This window comes from Mandrillus leucophaeus, unplaced genomic scaffold (genome assembly GCF_000951045.1).
Source record: "Mandrillus leucophaeus isolate KB7577 unplaced genomic scaffold, Mleu.le_1.0 Scaffold1203, whole genome shotgun sequence".
NCBI classification, from domain to species: domain Eukaryota; kingdom Metazoa; phylum Chordata; class Mammalia; order Primates; family Cercopithecidae; genus Mandrillus; species Mandrillus leucophaeus.
The window spans coordinates 109,816-115,401 of record NW_012100355.1 but is presented as its reverse complement, the minus strand read 5'-3'; positions in this window follow the sequence as shown (position 1 = coordinate 115,401).

Below are 5,586 nucleotides of genomic sequence, written 5' to 3'. Positions count from 1 at the left end.
TTACCCAGGATGGTCTCGATCTCCTGACCTCGTGATCCGCCCGTCTCGGCCTCCCAAAGTGCTGGGATTACAGGCTTGAGCCACCGTGCCCGGCCCCACTGACTTTCCTATCTTGCTTTCTTTCTTTCTTTCTTATCTTGCCCTGCTGTATTTGAGGTTGAGCTCAGTTCTCTGCTGGCCTCTCTTGCCTATTGTAGTACAAACAATAAAATCTGTCTCATGTTTTTAACAAGTGTCCAGTGCAGTCCCTCAGAAACTACCTTTGGAAAATTATGACAATAAGAGAAAGCTGACATGGCTGGCCCCATCTTGGTTCTAGCCTCACAGGCTAGCTGGCTTTGCTTACTCCTGTGCAATTTCTCCCAAGCTGTCTTTGGGAAAAATTGAGTTTATAATTTAAATCAGGGGTCCCCATCCCCCAGGGCCACAAGACAGCTACTGGTCCATGGCCTGTTAGGAACCCAGGCGAACAGCAGGAGGTGAGCTGCAGGCCTTCAAGCATTACCACCTGAGCTCTTGTCAGATCTGCATCAGTATTAGATGGTCATCGGAGCTCGGACCCTACTAGGAACTGTGCATGTGAGGGATCCAGATTGCGCACTCCTTATGAGACTGTAACTAATGCCTGATGACCTGAGGTGGAACAGTTTCATCCGGAAACCATCCACCACCCCTTTCCATGGAAAAATCGTCTTCTGTGAAACCAGTCCCTGGTGCCAAAAAGGTTGGGGACAGCCACAAAGGTTGGTTTAAAGGATAACCTTCCCCAAAACTAAATTACCCCTGTAAAACTCGTGAAAGGCCACGAAGTTAGAAGGATGAAAGAGGCCTGAATTCTACTAAGATGTATGCCTCGTTAAATAATTACCAGTCATTATTCCAGAGGTCGCAAGATTTGCAGCTTCCCCAATAACTGCTGTGAAGAACATCACTATTATAGAACCTAAGATTGGCCTCTTGAGATGTCTTTTCAGGCTTTTGCATTTCTGACTACTGGATGGCACCATTTGGCCTGAAAATCAGCCAGTCCCTTAGCCCCCACCCAGAAGCTGACTCAATGCAGGAGGGCCATTTTCCACACCCCTGTGATTTCATCCCCAACAATCAGCACCGCCCAAGCCCGAGCCCCCTCCCCACCAAACTATCTGAAAAACCCATTACCTCCAAGCCTTCAGTGAGATTGATTTGGGTAAGAACTCTGTCTCCCACATGTCGTGGCTGGCCTGTGTCAGTGAAACTCTTTATTGCAATGCCATGGTCTCCATGAATTGATTTTGTGTGTACATTAGGCAGGAAGAACCCATCAGGCGGTTACATCTGCAGGATGGTGCCAGTTCTTTCCACAAAGGCTGGTCAGATACCCAGAAAGTATTTCTCCACTACTGCCTGGACAATGTGTCTCCCTGTCAATCTCCAGGGAACGGGGCCTGGCTCAAGTATTTAGTATTCAGCAGTTACTACACTGTCACCTAATCCCTCATTTTTAATACTTTGCCATGCCTTCCAGTGGCCTAACTGGCCACCATGCCACAGAATCTTTACTTTATGATCTCCAAGGAGAACTCTCCACTCGATGTTTTGTGATTTGAGCAATGGAATAGAATCTGATACTGTTGGGATGCAGGAGGTCCCCAGACACTGGGGGGATCTCGACCCCAGCTGTGGTGTCCAGGCTCTTGACACCACCTTAAGAATGAAGTCAAGGATCAGTCAGCAAATAGGGAAAGGAGATTTATTGCAAAGCAAAAAGTACACACTCAAGAAAGGGGAGTTTGGGCATACTGGAGAGAGAACAATGGGTTCTGGGGTTTCATCTTGATGGGTTTCTTTAACCTAGGAGTGGAATATTCATGAAAATTCCCGGGTAAAGGTGGAGATTTCTCGGAACTCTGGTGCCATCCATTTTTACATCAAATAATGGTCTCAGAGCCGTCATGGCACTGGTGGGTGTGTGATTTAGTATGTTAATGAGCTTATAATGACGGTCTAGGTAAAACTTCCGTCCAATCCAGCACCACATTGGGTCCAGTTAGTCTCAGCCAGCTTGGTCCATACCCTGGTTTTCCAGCCTCTTATCAGTCCACAGCCTCAAGTCATGTAAGTCTACTGCCTACAATTTGTTATCCTGTGACCACTCTGAAATTCCTGTCTGAAATCTACTTGTAAATATTCAAATGGTCTTTGACTTGAGCAGCCCAACTATGCTTACTTCACAGTGTTTTCTGCGTAATATATAAGAAAACATGATCCAGACATTTGTTAAACATCTCAAATAAGATGTAGCCCAGGTATTTGTGTCAAATTTGGATTATTTTGGTTTTGTCTTTGCAGAATATAAAAAACTAACACAAGGTAAGGGCTAAGGTCTGGAGATGGCTGCCCAAGAGATGACAAAGTCCAACACCACACTTGAGAGTGTCCAACCATCTCTTCTGGGACAGCATATTTTTCTACAATCCTGAATTTGGAAAACAAGCAACAAGATTCATGAAACTGGACAACTGTCTTTATAACATTACCAGTGATAAAACCAGTAAGGAAGGCTGGTTTGCAGCCATCCGACCTGCCTCTTTACTTTCATAAATACGGTTTCTCTCTGATATTAAACGGCTTCCAATTTCAAGCGGAATGCTACATCACAAGGATAAGGATGTGAAGAGAACCGAACGTTCCGCACAGGAGTTTTTGCGAATTAAAAGCCATTATTTGAAGAAGGGTGCCCAGCAGGATCCATCTGGCCGCGGAAAGGTTGCTCGGCAACACAGGCTAAGGAGCTGTGCTTCTTTGGGAGTGAACAGATGCCGGGCGGGAGGGAAAAAGGGAGACGCAGACGTCACTTCCCCTTGCCGGCTCTTGCAGCGCATTGGGCGGCTGAGTGACAGAAAGGCACACGAGGACTGGGAATGGCCCTGTCGGTGACATCACGAGTAGGGCGACTTCTATGTAGATGAGGCAGCGCAGGGGCTGCTGCTTGGCCACCTGCTGCTTCGCCACGAAGGAGTTTCCATGCCGTGGAGCGGGTTCACGAACGCTGGTCGGACCTGAGAATCCCAGCTGTGTGTCAGGGCTAGAAGGGCTCGGGAGTGCGCGTGGCAAGTGACCGTGAGTGTAAAGGGTGAGGCGTATGAGGCTGTGGCGGGGCAGCGGTCTAGGAACTCATACTTACCTGGCAGGGGAGATACCATGATCACGAAGGTGGTTTTCCCAGGGCGAGGCTTATCCATTGCACTCCGGATGTGCTGACCCCTGCGATTTCCCCAAATGTGGGAAACTCGACTGCATAATTTGTGGTAGTGGGGGACTGCGTTCGCGCTTTCCCCTGATATTTTGTGGTCTTAAAAAATAGATTGTATAGGAAGGGCTTGTGTTTCGTTGTCCAGGTTACTATTTCGGGTGGCGTCTTTTGTTGTGTGGTTCTTATGGTGGAAGTCTTGGAATAGGAAGTAACTTGTCATCTCTTTGCCGGAAGCGAAAAAGCATCATCCTTTGTAACACAAGTTTACTAGCGCGAAGGCCGCAGAGCTCTTCCCTTTTTACGAGGGCCTGCTTTTTGCAGAGATTGGTCCAAGGTCTCCACTCTCTTGGGTTCTCATGCTCTGTGAAAATTTTCCCCCAGTCACCTTTTACACAGCCTCTGCTTGTAACCGCAGCCCTCACAGGGGTTTGTAGGATTTCTGTGCTAGCGGGGAATGTGTTCTCACCTCCTAGAGCCAGGTAGAAACTACGCAGAAGGGCGCCGTTCTTTGGAAAGAAATTAGGGCCTTTGGGGCTCTACTGTCCCCGTTGGGTTGTAGACATAACACGCTTACTTTGCGTAGGGGAACGGCTCTGCCGGCGCCCAGCTGCCCTAGCGCATATTCATCCAGGACCGCAGGTCAGAACCGCAGTCTCACCTGTCTTCGCCTAAATGCGCTGCGATCCTCCCTGAAGTATAGGCGGGAAGTTTTATGTGGAGCCGGGTCCAGTTTCCTACTATCTCCTGCCGTTTACATATCTTGTCTTTCTTCAGACTTTGTTTAAGCGACAGCTTCTTGTTTGAGGTCTCGCTTACACATCCTACATCCATTGCCAGGCAACTTTCTAGATAGCACCCCGACCCATCCTTCCCACCTCCAAGCAGCCCTTTCCTATTTCTGGTTCCAGTGTCCTCCCCTGTCCGTCTCTCTTCAGGCCCTCGCTTATCACCTTCATGGACATAAAATACTTAGCTCTCGCTCAACCTGCGGTTTACACCTGACACGGGTCAGTACCCTGGCAAATTCCTTAATACCCCTTCTCAAATGACACTGTAAATTCATCTCATTTTAACTCCCACAAGTATCTAATTGGTTTTGTGGTAGTGTGTGTCTGTAATCGCAACTACTCGGGAGGCTGAGGCAGGAGAATCACTTGAACCCGGGACGTGGAGATTGCGGTGATCGTGCCACTGCACCCCAGCCTGGGCAACAGAGTGAGAGTCTGTCTAAAAAAAAAAAGGCACTTGGTGCAGATCTGAACCCATTGAGCTATTGGCTCGGGTTCCCTATGTTCTATTAAGTATCATGAGCAGAAATTGAGCTCTTTGACTTTTACCCACTAAGTATGGCTATAGAACACGTCTCTCTCTCTCTGTCTCTCATTGTTGCATCATTATTTTTTGCCATCAGTGTGGGTTTTTGGTTTTGAGGTTATGAAGTGAATTTCTGGGGACAGTCTCTGTTGGGTCGTGTTGACAGGATCTAGTCCCTGTTTGGTGATACATGACAGCTAATCTGGTCTGTTACTGTCCTTAGAATAATGGCATTTCCTGATACTTGAGACTGCAGCAATGATAAGTTGTTCAGAGCTTGTCTTTCCAATATTTGGTAAAAATTTTATGGGCCTAATGGTTGTCAATATCTGCAAGAGTGGCATCTCTATTACAAGAGTGAACTTACTACTCAATGTCCCCCCTCCCACCCAACTTTCTTCCAAAGGAGCTCTTGGCTTGAAGAAATTTACTATATCTAAAAGACATCTTAGTACAGGAAGAAAACTAAATCTGTAGCATGTAAGGAGCAGTTTTCTTTGATTGGTATATTTAGGTTTCTAACCAGCTGAAAAATTCAAATACATGTCCTTTAAGGATTAAGTTTAAACCACACTACAGAAAGGAGAGAAAAGATTTATATGATCACATAAAAGCAATGGAATCAGCAATATAAGCACTTTTCACAATCATACAAATCAAATTTAATACTCTCCGGAACATCAAGGAAGTTCAGCCCTTAATGAAAATGAATGAAAAGAAACTATTCACCCACTGTTACATGCCCTAGAAAGAGAATGTCCTGCCCGACTCAAAAGGATATCACAATATTACTAGATTTTCAGCGATGAAGGCCCTCCAAGGATCTAATGATGTTCATGTTTTCAGTTTATTTCCTTCACTGATAAACGTTGTTAATAGATACCATTGCCTCTCTTTTCACCTGAAGTGATGTTACTTAGCACAATTGGTTTCTTGAGAATGCCCCCTAGTTTGGTGGAAGGAATTTTCCTGCTTTATAAATACAGGATATTTTCTCATGAAACAAATTGCCATACTCTTTCGGTGAAGTGAATAGA